This window comes from Opisthocomus hoazin, chromosome 11 (genome assembly GCF_030867145.1).
Source record: "Opisthocomus hoazin isolate bOpiHoa1 chromosome 11, bOpiHoa1.hap1, whole genome shotgun sequence".
In the NCBI taxonomy this organism is placed as follows: domain Eukaryota; kingdom Metazoa; phylum Chordata; class Aves; order Opisthocomiformes; family Opisthocomidae; genus Opisthocomus; species Opisthocomus hoazin.
The window spans coordinates 15427384-15441746 of NC_134424.1; positions in this window are offsets into that span (position 1 = coordinate 15427384).

The following is a 14363-nucleotide window of genomic DNA, read 5'->3' on the forward strand; positions in this document are numbered from 1 at the left end:
TTGAAAGGGTCTTGACAGTTGCAAATGACAGTTTATCAATAGTTACTGCAGCATTGAAAGCTCAGATTAGATGACAGGGCTGAACTGATTGGAAAAGTATCTCAGAATTCATTCTCTGTCCCAGGTAGCCTCCTCCCTAGGTTTTTTGAAGAAACACATCTCACACTGATAAGCTCTGAAAAATTCCCAAACAAGTAATTTTTCATAGTGATTGTCTAGCCTAGTAAAATATTTTGCTGATGGAGAATACAAGTGCTCTTATGACCTCCGTATCCTGCTGGTACGGGTGCTAGATAGCAAAACGGAGTCCTTGCTTGGCCTCGGTTCAGAGCCAGGACCTACAAGGCAGTCTTCTGCATGTTTGGCAAGCATCCTTAGCTACCAGACTATTTGTTATTTCTGGATGCGTCCCTGATTTTCATTTCGTAGCTGTTCTGCTTTGTATTAACTAACTCTTCATTAGGGAGGGAGGGAAGCAACAAGAGTTGGACACTCCAACCCTTGGTTTTGTCACTCCCTTGGTACATGAGCTAGAGAAACTCCTAAACACTGGCGTACGAAGTTCCAGATAGCAAAGCTGTGAAGCACCAGCTGCCAAGATCAGGAATTTGTCTTCTCTCTGTTAACTTTGAAACAGTCTCCTGCAGACACAGGACTGAACAGCTTTGTGTAGTTTAGCCCCCAGCTGTTTCCTCTTGGCAAGGTGATGGTATTGCTCACTTCCTACTGGAGGTTGTCCATATTATATAAATATATATGTTGGGGAGCAAGTCCTTAAATGCCACTAGCAGAAGTTAGTCCGGACTGATTGTTCACCTCCTTGTGGCTAAGCGAGGGGCTGGCGACTGATTTTTAGGCCAGTCTTGGAGCCTGGGCTGGGACCTGATGCCAAGTAGTTAGGCAATTATCTGGAGCTGTTTTTGCCAGCTTTGTACTTTGAAAGGTAGCACTTTGAAGTTTCATTAATTCCCATTTCATAAGATCATGCCTCATTAGTGCATGCTTAATTAGTTCCTGCTCTGTAAGCTGATGCTTTGAACATTTAAAAGCTCATGCCTTTTTTCTCTGTACAATAACTAGCAAGTCTGTTCAATTGATATTGTACATTTTATCAGTTCCTATGGCATAACAGTTGGTGAAACACGCAATTTTATTACAAATCCACGAACTTTTAAATTGTTCCTTCTATTAATGTCCTTTGGGCAAAACAAAACCCTTTAGCGTGGTAAATAGCGAGCATTTGAGTAAACGTAATGTGCTTGAGGGACCTGATGTAGTTTTCTATGCTGGTGTTAAAGATATCTGTGCCAAGTCATACTCAGTTCCATAGGACTAGTCAGTTGTCTCTGGAGATAAGGATTGAAATATAGGAGTGGCTGCCTCTTGGGTGGGACGTTTTTTTGCCATGAAGCACTGAATGTGCCAGTTGGAGTCCTTCGACAGGTCTGCTCAGCCAGGAGGGCTGCCGGGGAGTAGGAGGTTGCATACAATCCTTGTCCTCAGTCCGAGCGGAGCAGAAGGCACCAGTCACAAATCACTCCTCTCATATTTATTTTCACAAAAGACACAGTCTAGCTTGCTCATGTAAGTACTGATAAAAAGTTGAGGCTAGCGAGTTATGCTTTAAATGACTGGTGCAGAGTAGTTATATATAGAATGAGTGATTTTTTTTTTTTAGAGGAGCCAAAGGCTGTCCTTAAGTTTACAAGAGACCTCAACAGCAGGTGGGAGCAGACAGCAGGTGAAGATTCATATCTCCCTGCAGAGGCCAAGAGCTGTCAGCAGAGCTTTCCGAACATTAGCGTTGAATGAGTATTCTATGCAAATAGTACTATTCCTTCGACCCAGGCTTAAGTCATACATCTGGCACACTACCTGCAGATGACAATGACTTGTTTATTTTATTAGATCATGTGCTACTCTCCCAAACTCAAATAAATTATTCATTTCTAAAGAATGTCAACAGCTAATGAATGCTTGAACAGTTCACAAAAGCTCAATGCTCTCTGGAAGGTTGGATCTGTTATTATTACAAACCGATACATTTAATTGTGTATATAATGTGCACAAACGAGGGCTATTTCTTCATCTTTCGCTTTTGTAATGCTTTTCCTTTGAGCTGGCTACGGTAAAGTATATACTAATTAGTATGGCCCGTGTTAAACTTAGTCCTATACACTGCAAAATTGGTTCCTGTATTTTTCAAGGAAGAGAGGTCGTTAAAGCCCAGACTTGGTCTGTAGTTTGGATGGCAAGATTGCATCAAGCTTCTGGCTAAAAATCTAGAGTCTAATTGCTTTGTTCACTTCTAAAATTCGAGTAATGGATGAATTAGAATAAATCAGACAGAAACACTCAGGAAAGATTCCAGGTACTGTTTAGTTTTGTCTTTTCTCTTAGTCTCTTGTACACTAATTGGGATTGTGAGTGTTATTTTACCAGATTGCTTGTAGTTATATTTGTTTGGATAACAAATTATCTTTCTGTAGAAAATATTTGCTTTTATGTTCTGAAACATTGCTCATTTGAACTGTGAAAGCTATGCATGGGGATTTTTTGTCCTTAGTAATGGGCTGAATTTGCCATGTCTGCAAAGAGATTAAAATTACCTAATAAGGAGATGAGAAGAGAGATAATACATTTAAAGTTATGAAGCAGTTGTCAGAAAAGAGAAACCATCACAAGTTTTTCAGCAGCTCTTCTAGAAAAGCTACAGAGAGGTTGAAGTTCTGCTTTCTTAAAGGTAGAGTAGTTATGTATTTCTGTATTTATTTCCAGCCAATTCCCAAAGGTCCAAGGACAAGCATCTGTGCACTGTTGTTCTTACTTGGGGAGGGGGGAAGCCTAAGTCAAAGCAGAAGACTTGAAATTTGCCAGCAGCTTGCTGTAAGGCTACCAGAGCTAGAAGAAACCAGCAGGATTTCTATTTCTCATATATATTTCATATTATATGATAGAGCCAAGCAGTATCAAGCTGTACACACCTGTTTCAGTAATGTATTCTAACAGAGAGCTCAAGTGCCAACTGGAATATGAAATGGGAGCCTTTCAGAAGAAGTTTTGTCCTTTTTTGTCTAAAGATGTTAGATCTGTGCAGAAGCACACTCCTGACTCCAAAACCGCAACAGTCGAGAGACAGCCCAGTGACAATTTCACACAGAGATGTGATTTATCATTGATTTTATGTCACCATTACTGAAGCCACAGATGATGGAATAATAAAATTATCCACACATTTTTACGTATTGTCCCTCTGCCAAGTTGTAGCCAAGGCCTGGGTCTGTGTAGTTCAACTTCACAGCATATACAGTCCTCAGGGTGCCCAGGTATGGTAAGGCATGTTTGCTTACATTCACTGATCTGTGTACGAGCATGGTTTTTTACCACTACATTAGCAAAAACAGTGGTGCTATGTTCCAAGAGCCAATTTTAATTCAAGAAAAAGCCACGATCTCTGTCTTCTTGAAACACGAACTCTTATTAATCACTGATAACATGTATCTAAGTGTGGAAAATGTTTGTAAACTAAGTACGCTTCTTTAATGTCCATCATGAAGACAGAAATTAGTAACTGACACTGTTGCTACTTCATACGTGCCTTTAGCAGTCTTGTAGAGCTATACTTTTGATCAAATATTTTGATTCAAATTGCCATAACAACAAAAGAGCTTTGCTGTATTACACAGAATTTGTGTTTTTTGAGCTCATTCATTGTTGTTCTACTCAAGTTATGTCATATACAAAATGCTTGTAAGAAGCCTTTAGAAAACAGGAACAAAAAAAGCCCAAAAAAGTAAAGAAGTGCTAATAAATACACGTTTCCTTAACAAGGTGGTTTACTGTCAGCTTATGTTCTTGAATATTCAAGAACTATCTGCATTAAATACCATTTCAGTGGTATTTTCTCTCTTGTTATAGAACCATTTTTCCAGCATGTATATAAAGGAAAGCATTTTAAAGTGTGCCTTTTGTACCAGGATCTCTCACAGATGAGATACTGTTGTCACCAAAGACTCACCAATAAGGGGGTTTTGGTAAGAAAACTGAGAAATGTTCCAAAACAGAAAAGTCACAAGTACTAGTGTATTGAGTCAAAGACTGAAGTTTTAATGACTTTTCATCTATTTGTTCAACGCTGGATTTACATAAGTTTTCCCTTAAACATCTGTCCCTGAAAAGCACTTCTAAGACAAGTGCAGGTATATTGGATAGCCTCACAGTTTTGTCAAGAGTTCAAGCAAGGATTATGTACAATGTACAGAATATTGAACAAGAAATATTCTGATTGCAGGCATTCAGGTATTTTCCCTAGTTTTGTGAAAAGAGCTGTATGGCAATTAAGAACATCCAAACTAGTACATTTGGAAGACTGGTTTGCCATTTTTATTCAAGACATGTTCTTGTTATAGAAATGGGTTTATCATAACTAAATAAGATGTGTAGCTGAAACACAAACCAATTCTTCCCTGTGCCTACTGCACAGCCATGTTTCAGCCACCACAGCCCAGTCTTTAAGAAGAAATGCTTTCCAATGGCAGGGGCAGATGATGGTGGGAGCTACACAGAGTGCCATTTTGGGACAGTTGCACTTGTTAATGCAGAGGGTGCTAACAGCCACTCTTTGTAGGAGAGAGCAAAGTGCCAAGGTGTGGCTGAGAGCATGCTGGGCCAGCCAGGTCAGCAGTGTTGGAAGATCTCCAGACAATAGCACAGCAGCAGTCAGTATGCCCAACATCTGATGTGTTTCTGTGAATGCATGACAAACTGAAGTAGTGCAAAATTGAAAACCAAACAGGTGACAAGGATGTTTGATGTGTTGGGTGATGCTCCCACCACACAGGCTGACTGACAGCTACCTCGGGTGGTCTCAAGGTAGGACAGTTAGGCAAACAGAGAAGGTCATTTTTCCAGAGAAGCTGTATTAGTAAAAATAAAAAAAATTGCTAAATTATTGACTGCGGTCCACTGCATGAGGTTTTCTATAGCTCCAGTCACTGTAACAGTGATCTAAATTTTGTCCTGATACTAGCCTTGTGGCAGAAGTAGGATAAATCAGTGAATCAATGCATAAATTATTTCAGTCAATCTTTCTTGCACTCTAGCAGGTATACATATAATTTTTATAAATTTAATACTGTATACAGGGGTAATGAGGAAATATTAGGGATCACTCATCCCTTTTGGAACAGGAAAATCTATCAAAGGTGGCCAGTGGTCCACAAAGTTCTGTACTGAAAAACATTAGTTATGGGTACTACACAGCTGCCTCTTCACAAGCAATAGAGGGAAACCTGGACGTAATGTTACTGATGGACAAAAAGTCACACCAAGGATAGCCTTGTATCTCCTTTTGTCAGCTACCAAATTTATGTTGGTGATATTTCTGCCTCAGAGTCTAAGCTCATGTGTCTAGCTGAATTTATGTGAGCAATGAAAATATTACAGGAGCCCTGGTTTAACTGAGCTCTGTCTTCCACCTACTGCTTGAGCACTGCATTACTGACATTGATAACAAATTTTGAGTGCTGTTAGTGTTGAAAGAGGAAGATCTAAACACTAAGCGGCTGCTTGAGACATTACTGCAGTTAAGAATTCATTTAGAAAGAACAGACAGCCCAAAAAGAAAAATGTATCTCAGCTGCGGTGTTAAGAGGATTAAGGATTAAATAAGCACAAGATCAGAGGCTAGACTAGGGCCAAAATAAACAAATCTGTTTAGTCAGGTATAAGAAAAGGAGATCAGAAGAAATGAGAGGAATTAGAAGACAGTGATGATGAAGGTGACTCACAGAGGATATTCAAGATACAGAGGTCACAGACAAGAGTTTCTGAATTATAAACTAGAATTGTTAAATCAAAAACAGATGAGATGCAGAAAAACAGGGCATGATGGCCAGATGGCAAAATTCTGTGAAGAACTGTCTGAGAATAAAAACCCTTTTAATTAATATTACTTCAACAGGTGACTGAGAACCATGACATGAAAAGCTGAAACAAAGTTTGCAGTCAAAAAGTCAAGAATAGAAAAGCTATAGGTACTAAGCAAAGTACTAATAGATTTTCCTAGGTTGAATGTCAGTACCAGGGATGATTTGTTCAAAGTGGGAACATGTGAGACTTTGTATTAATATTCATTCCATTACCAAACAAAAATAATGGGAAGACTTGTATAAACAACATAAAACATTATATTATTCCATGGGATCAAAATCAACACTGGCAGCTTTGAGAGCAGGTTTTCAGAGAGGTCAGTTCTCCCCAGAATGTTTCCCCCCCCTGCCCCCCAGAAAAATTAAAAGCTTGATACAGTCTGTGTGAATTGGCCTCAGAGAGAGTTTCTAACATTTCGTACAAATCTGTGATATTTGCCCATTACTTCACAACCAGAGGGTTGTCCACTATGAGCTACCAGATGCAAACTTACATTTACTAACTTCTGTCATCATAAGAACAGCACCAAAAAGCCGCATGTGTCAAAAAGGAAATTCTGCTCCTGTCACTCCTTATGTCATTTACCAGAGTCTTTCAAATTCTGTGCCAGGCATTCACGTTTCAGCAAACTTTGTTTTTTCATACTTGTTGCTTCCTTTTTCATTAGCACAGAAACAGTCACTAATTGGTGTGTAAAGCTCTCTAAAGGGACTTGGGCACTTTAAATTGTACATCCTGAAAAATTCCCCTGCAGCTTGTACCTCAATTTGATTGAGTTCCTACATGACTACATTTCAACAGTAAAAATGCCCAAACACCCAAAATATCTGCTTGTGAATATGGCCAGACCTCACAGGTCCTGACAAATGATGCACTATGCACATGGCTGTTCAAAGCAGCCTCCGAGAACGTGCGGGTGCATGGCCTAATCTCATCAAAAAGGGCCTCATGCAGAGCAGAGCAAAATGGTGCTGGGAAGGGAGGTAAGGAGGTGAGAGAGCCTTTTACCATTTGTCCAGAATTCAGATAACCGAGTTTAACTTCCTTTAAAGTGTCAGAGAACACAAGTCGTCTTCGCCCACATTGCAGATGAATGCTATGCTGGGGGTGGTGTGGGTTTTTGCCATTCCCTCCTTACTTAAAGATGTGAGACCGGGACAGCTGGTCCACAAGCAGATGAGTCACGCTGCAATGGGAGGAAGGTGGAGTTGGGGGGACATCTCCAAGAGGCGGGTGGTCCAGGCACCAAAGAGCAGGAATCACCACAGACATCCTAAGATAACTATCTGACTTGTGAGTCAGAACCCAAAGATATCAGGATTAACAAACTTAAAAGCAAAAGACTTAGCCAGACAAAGATTGTATATAATCCAGTGTATATGTAAACTCCTCTTACACTGCCCAGCCAGTGAGCCAAAGTACTTGGAGGGGATTTCTAAGTGGGAAGTCACTATTTCTGATGGTTTTGAGAGATGAGTTAGAAAGCACATTGCCTAGTTTCTTACTCATGAAACTTTGCTAGCCATTTTGAACACACATTTTTAGCTTAAGTAAAACAGAATTTCGGTGAAACGTGGTTATAGAGCAGAGTGGTGCGGATGAGGGAAGTATGTCCAGAAAGGAGTGCAGCTGATACAAAGTATCTATGAAATAATACGTAATCATGAAATATGTAAGCAGTCAGTGTGTAATCTCAGGCCAAACCATGGTGTCTGCTGATGGCAGTTAGTGCAAGATCACAGCTTCACGTGAGCAATTCTAACCTTTAATACCATGTTTTCAGCTGGGGATTCTTCCTTCTTTTTCTTAACACACCTGCTCAGAAATACCTGTGAATTCAATTTCTTGTTAGTAATGCAGCATGTTAAATGATTTGAGTTATTCTAATATGTAGTTAAAAAAGACAAATCTGCTTTGTGAGTTGTGCATTATTTTCTTCTTCCCCAGCTGGGGAAAGAAAAACTTGTCCCTTTACCGAAGTGAGAAATGAAACAGCAATGAATGATGTACTCCATGGTCGGCTTTTATTCCCTCAAAGAATTATTATTTGGATTCAACTTCTTTCATAAGATAAAGGATTATTTAGTTTTTCAACTGCCAACAAACCCTACTTTGTTAATTAGAGCCATTTCACGGGTACTTGTGTCACTGCATTTCCTGTGGAGACATGTCTGGGGGATCATAGGAATTTTCTAATGATACCTCTGACAATTTGCTGTTTCATACACAAGCTTCACTGCTGCTCCTTGCTAAGGAATACCACCACAACTACTGAATCTGTACCGTTTTATTATCTACAGCAAGACTATATCTGTAAGAAGACATTGCATGTTATGAAAATCCTGGGAATCAGGACTTTTCTGGAGCTACATCAAATGCTAATTAATTTTTTCCTAGCTCTTGGCATAAAACAAGAAGAAAATCCTAAAATCAGCATATCTGATTTGTAGCAACCCCAAGGTGAAACTAATATTAGCACAATATTATCGTTCAAGCAGGGCGGGGAGAAAATAAATTCATAGTTGAACCTCTTTAGGGGGAAAAAATTCGCATTTAATATACCACCCACAAGGAAGCCAGAAGCTATGTTTGCTATTGTTAAAAACCATCAAACAAAAAACCCAACACATCCTTACCCTTTTTGGTACTGTGGATGAGAGCCAAGGGATAACATCGTACTGTTACACTCTGAGTGAGTGAAATCATGTTAGCAAGCGCTTTCATCTGAGTGCTGGTGACACCTAACAGATATTCCTCAGGGCACTGCCAGGTCAGAGGTTTGATGAGACTTGGAGTAGCTGCTTTCCCGTAAAACTGTGATTCTTAGTAATCTGTAGAAAAATTAGTTTTGCTTATCTCTTTGCTCGTGTTAGGTCACACACACGCCATCATACCTGATGAGTGGCCATTCAGACACTGGGTCTTGTGATTGTGATAAGTCATAACTTCTGATGTAGAAGTAAAGCACTGCAAACTGCAGGAGACGCACAGGGAGGAGAGAGGGGGACAGGGAGCAGGAAACCAAATGGGTGAAAGAACAGCAGGAGAAGAACAGCAGCCAGATAAAGAGGAAGAGAAAGGAAAGAAAAAGAGAATTAGGGGAAAAAAAGTTAATCCTGTGATAGAGTCTGTGTTGCCTTCTATTAATTTGTGTCCTTTGGAAGGGTAATTGCAGTTTTCAGATAAATTGTGATTATGTGGTGCATCCTGAAGCTCATCTGTGGTTCCAGGCCATTTCTAAGAAACTGCATAAAGCCCCAGATGATCTTGCAGTAGTGCTTATTGGCAGAGGAAAGGATCAGTGATGGTATTTCTGTCAAGAAATATGTATGGAGTCTTAGCACTGCAGTTGACAGCTGTGCGGATGGCAGCTGTGGTCCTGCTCCCGCAGACACAGACTGAGCAGGAATAGGGAGGGGACGAAAAAGCTTGAGAAGTTGCTGTCTGGCAGGTAAATGCTTGGTGTAGGTATTTACATGAAGAGCTGTATTTAAACTTCCCTTCACTACACTGAGATGCACTCTCACATCATGTCTGCAAGAGTCCTTGTCCCTGCTAAGACGTAAGTTCTCGGGCATAACTTTTAAAACGAGTCTCTTTTTGAACTTAATGGAGCTGCTTCCATGCTTCAGTCTAAGCCGGCAGAATTGGAGGCCTGGTGGTGTGACAGATAGTAAAGGACCCCTGAAGGGCTGGGGAGGCCAGATTTCAGCTCTCATCAGAGGGCACCACATCGCTGCACAGAAACAGAGCAGGGTTTACACTAATTCTGTAATTTCTCCAGTACAGCTCATGTCTCCTGCCATTCCCAAAAAGGAAAAACAAAAAAAAAGAGGAGAAAACAATAGCAACGCATGTCTCTTACTGTGTTTGGGAAGTGCCAGGCAGCTTGTGGAGGCCGCTGCTGCAAAAAACTAGCAAATGACAGTGATGTGAAGTTAATGAGGATCAGGACACTTGGCGGTGGAGGTTTCTGGGCTGCAGGAAGGAGGGGGGCTCTCAGGAGGTCTCGATAAGCATTAGCAGTTTTGGATGCTCAGCCAAAACTTCTGTGGTTTGCCTGTTAGTACTGAATCTCTGTTTTGTTCAGCTGTTACTTTATACTGTGCGGTCTGGCTAGCAGTTGTACAACAGCATTTAAAATATACAACATGCTGTGAGACAGAATGCAGCTACCTTGTCAAAGATGCCAGCATTAAATTACAAAGAGGCTAGTGTACGCCTGAGATAGGATATAGTCATTCTGCCTGTAAAAGTCCAGATAGCCAACTTATGTTATCGCTGAGTTTAGGATGCAGCTTTATGTTATCGCTGAGTTTAGGATGCAGCAGCTGCCTTCAGTACAGCAAGGGAGGGTGAGGCAAGTACAAGGAAAGAGAGATGGATGGTGTCACTTGGGTCCATAAGCAGTCTGGCCAGGGAGAATGAGAAAGAGAAGAAGTTGGTGATCTTTTTTTGGAATGAGTAAAATGATAAGAAAAGTAGTTCTTTAATGTCTCCACAGTGCTCATCACATGAAAGTGCAAGGGTTGTTTGCAGGGTAAACATAGCAGAGACAGTGATTGTGGTTTTTGAAGTGAAACAGTGAAGCAGCTTTACCTTTAGGTGTGGGGTTTGACTGCCATTTATTTTAATTTGATGAAATTGATTTCTTCTTGAACATTATTGACTTTGAGACAAAATATATAGAGTAGGGCATTTGAACAGCAACATTACTGTGACACATCATAATCCTTTGTGCTCTGTAACGGGTCCTTTGCTTAGTAGTTAACACAGTATTAGTGAAAATAAGATCCATATTCTTAAAGGAGGTGGAACTGAAGATGCAGTTACTCCAGAAGCTGTGTAAGAATTATAGAGAAAAGCTTAAAAAGATCTCATAAGAGGAACAAAGACACCAGATTAGCTTTGAATCTGGGAATTTCCCACACTGCAAATCAAGTGCATTTCCAGAAAAAGCACAGGTGTACACCACATGTACAGGTCAAAATGTGGTCCTGAGTGCCGTGATGATAGTTCCATGTTCATAATGTATGTATCCCAAAGAGTACTTATACATCTGTTATAAATTCAGGTAGGATAGAGATAGGGGAATTTCTTTCTAAGGTACAATGTTGTAAATACAGCTCTGCTCTATTGGTATCAATGACATTATTTATATGTGAATTTGTCCCAGAGGTTTTTCTTTTCCTTGTAATAATCATTTTGTACACACCGATATTTAAATACTTAAGTATCTCCCACACTTTAAGACACAGAGAAAGATTATCTTGAGACTTTGCTGTGGTCTGATAAGAGCAGTGAGGAATTCTCTGCAGGAGCAAGTCTGATATGTGCTGTGGTAAGGATATAAAAGGATTGAAAAACCCTTGGAGGTTTCACAGCTTTCTAAAAGACACCATGCAGCATAAATGGAAGAGATACATTAAAATAGACCAGGAGTTTGATGAACAAAACCCACATAATGCTTTTTATGTGACATTGCCAAAATAAAAATGGTTTTGCGTCAGAAACACACAGAGACTTACTTTTCCCACCTGATACCACAGTAGGTGTGTCAGAAAATTTTTGTATGTAATACAGAAGTTGAAAGTAGCATACACTTTTGGTAATTATGAAAAATCAGTGAGTTTTTTGGTTGCAATTTTGCACAAAAATGTAGTCTGGGCTCTGTGGCCCAGCTTTAGCAGTGTCCACATAAAACTTTCCATATGATCAAACTTTAAAGGCTGAAATCTTCTGGGGAGGCGTGGCATAGGGGATTGAACCTTTTGAAAAAAGCTCTGATGCCTGTGTTTGTGAGATCCACCACCTTGGATCCAAAAAGAAAGGGAGAAAATTTAAAGAAGGAGAATAGATGTTATGCCAACTCAACAAATTAATAGCTTTGCTTGTTTTATTCATAGCATACACTTAGAAGCACTGAGTCCACTTCAGGGCAGTGTACTAGGCACTATATTCCACATATAAGAAACAAGACAGTTGCTGTCATAAGGCTCGTACTGGCCAAGGAAAGGTTTGCCAAATTGTTCCACCATAAGAATGCGTTTGTTAGCCAGGCCGGAAATGAAAGAGAATTTGATCATCAAGAGCTGAACACAGGTTTTGCATCAGCTCTGGTTAGTCCAGGCAACAATAATACTGAGGAAAAAAAAAAAAAAAAAGAGAAGGATAGTAACCATTGTACTTTAAGCTTCTTTGGGAATTAATTAAAATATGTGAAAGGGTTAGCAAAGAGCTGTGTGAACTTTGCTAAAAACCTGATCAATAGTTACACAATTTATGCATCCCACCTGGTGAGAAGCTGGCAGTCAGAATAGCATCACTTCTACATAATAGTACTGCAACAGGAAAAGGAAAATATTTTCTACATCCTGAATCAGTTATTTAAGCCCTCTCTACCTCTTTGGGAGTATGACAGAATCGATCAGCCAAGCTGAACACTGGCATTGCAAACATTTATTCATACCATCTGGTACAGAGTCAAATCCGAGTAACAAAGAATTTTATTTTTCCACAAAGGCTGAAGGTTACATAAAAGTTACCCATATACTTGTGGCATCCCAGCTTGTTATTCTCGTGTGCTGCAGAGAGATTGACAATTCCCGGACCAGAACAAGACAGCCAGCCACGAAGATTCCCGCTTCATAATTGCTTACTAATACCACTAAATGTACATTTTAGACCCCTTGAAGAGCATGAAGTTCCCCTTGTTCTTTATTGCACAGATAATATACAAGGTCCAACATGACAGGCAACATCTCCAGGGGTTAAACATGAGGGTAGTAGTGGTAGGGTTTTTTTACTTATCTGGGATGACCACTTATTTGAACACACTTATGGCTCTGTTTTGTTCAGCTGCTCATAAATTAGCTTGGCATTCTGAACTCATGAAAGTAAATACACATTTGATTCTTCACCAGTGTGTAATCAGTCTCACTTTCTGCTTTTTTTCCAAATATTCTGATGCCCACATGAAACTTGTTATCATTCATCATAACTATAAAATCCTCTGAATGAGTTTGAAGACTTAAATGTTTTGTAAGGGGTGTGCAGACAGAAAAGTTCTAGATATATACAGTCCTTCAGAAAGTTTCATGATGTGGGGTAACTTGTTAAAAAAAAAGGTATTTTTTCGTAACTTCCATTTCAGAATCTGGTACACCTTATTTACAGCCTTACGATCAAGACATTTATATGAAATATCTTCAGGCATTTAGAGCATAAAGATAAACTGAGATCTGAAACGTAGCATGTTTGCTCACCTGCTCCTGGTCTCTCCTATTTATGAGATGCTCTAATGGGCCAGCTCCTCCAGCTGCTCCCGCTCCATGCAAGGGGCCACATCCTGCAGGCACAAAGCTGCCAAGGAATTTTTATATTTGAGCATTCAGAAAAATAGACGTGGTCAGAATTGTTCTTTTCCTGAAGGAAACATTAAAGGAAAATAAAAATAAAAACAAGAGGAGGAGGAAATTCACATAACTTTTTTTGGCAAAAGAAAACACAGACAGAAAACTTTCTTTTTTTTTTTTTAACAAGAAATTGATGCTTTTGGCTTAAAACATGGAAGATTTGTTTCTGCAATGTGCAGTTCGTGCTTCTATTTTTGTGAAGTTTTATTCAGACTGTATTTTCCATGAAAAACCCAGCACATGCTCATTGCTTCCTGAGATATGTGAGACATCCTGAATCTTTCTGAATGAAGAGTATGAAATAAAATATTGTTAGTGAATATTGGCTGCTCTGCTTTGATAGGAACAGGATTTTAACCATAAGGCCAGTAGGATCACTATGACACGGGGCACTGTATTCCGTAGCTCTGAAGATAAATTAGGGATGTAACATATACCATTGATATATATTTTTTTTTTGATAAATGCAATTCATTATGAAGCTACTGAAATCATCTGATGGTATTAACAGAGAAAATGGGAAAATCAGGTTGAGATAGTACAAACTTTCCAATAATCCTTTAAAGCTCTTCCTTTTAAAACCGAGCCGTGGCCTTCTATGCAAAGTTGCTTTTAAGAAGATGCTGTGGAAATTTCCATTCCTAAACATCAGGCCAAGCTCAATTCTTGCTCAGTTCAGACAAAACAAGATCTATCTCTTTTGGAAAAACTATTAATGTCTCAATTATGGGGCAATATTGAGTGTTATCTCTCAGAAAGCGACTCAGGAAGTCCCAAAGCCTGATACTGTCAGAAGCTGCAATGGCTTCTTCAGGAAGAAATCGCTATATACCGACCCTGTATATTTATTTCTTTTTCTTAGCCAGGCAAAACATTATGTTAGGTATATGTCTCACCTGCAACCAGGAGCATGTTTGAGAGTTTGGATTTCATAATGTCCCACAGCTTTCTAGGATATGTAAAGCCTGGATGGCACCAGGCACTTTGTGGTAAGGGCAAATGAGACTTTCAACTTTT